Source organism: Nestor notabilis, unplaced genomic scaffold (genome assembly GCF_000696875.1).
Source record: "Nestor notabilis isolate BGI_N333 unplaced genomic scaffold, ASM69687v1 scaffold30220, whole genome shotgun sequence".
Classification (NCBI taxonomy): Eukaryota; Metazoa; Chordata; class Aves; order Psittaciformes; family Psittacidae; genus Nestor; species Nestor notabilis.
Window position 1 is genome coordinate 7844 of NW_009910219.1, and position 769 is coordinate 8612.

At 43.4% G+C, this 769-nt stretch overlaps 1 pseudogene; it reads left to right on the top strand.

Annotated features, from left to right (window-relative positions):
• Positions 1-287: 287 nt before the first annotated feature.
• On the top strand, positions 288-406 carry LOC104413839 (annotated as a pseudogene).
• The last annotated feature ends 363 nt before the right edge of the window (positions 407-769 follow it).

Below are 769 nucleotides of genomic sequence, written 5' to 3' on the forward strand. Positions count from 1 at the left end.
ACGGAGGGAAAGAATAAGCTAAAACAGGCAGAGGTAAGCACAGGCTCCTCATGTACAGCTCCGAGAGGGCTCTGCTCCAACTTGGCAACCACAAGGAATGAAACTGTACTTATGTTTCTGAAATAAAGGTGCTACTTCAACAGAAAGCCATATTCGTCTGTGCAATGACCAGTTCCCTGCTCTCTGACAAGGGAACCGGTGGGTTTCCAGGGCTTGTTGTAAGCAGGTCTCCTATGGGAACCACCTTCTCTCCCGTGTGTACATCACGTGTCTCCTCTTCTTTGCAGATGATCATGGGAACAGCAATGGCAGTCATGTAAAAATCTTTTTACCGAAGAAGCTGCTTGAATGTCTCCCAAAATGTTCAAGTTTACCGAAGGAGAGGCACCGCTGGAACACTAATGAGGTAGTTAAATCTCTTCTTTCTCCTTAAACCTACCAGCTTGCTTGATGCTTAGGGATTAGTTTTGGAATGTGCCATGTCAGTTACAGAATATGAATTCCCTGGCTCTGGAGCCTGTTGTGCAAATAATAAAGCCCTAGTACATGTTGAAAGTGAGCTTTAAAGCAAATCGAAGGCAAATGTGGAAGCTGACTAGTAGTACAGTAGGAGTCTAGTGCTCGTGTGTATGTATGTCACTTGTCTCAGAGTCAAATCTTGTATCTTATTGCTGTGATTTAAAACTGTGTCAAATTAGATAGGTGTTTTGGCACCGTGTTAAACAAGGTGTTATCTTACTATGCCTAAAGACTTGCAAACAGAAAGCTG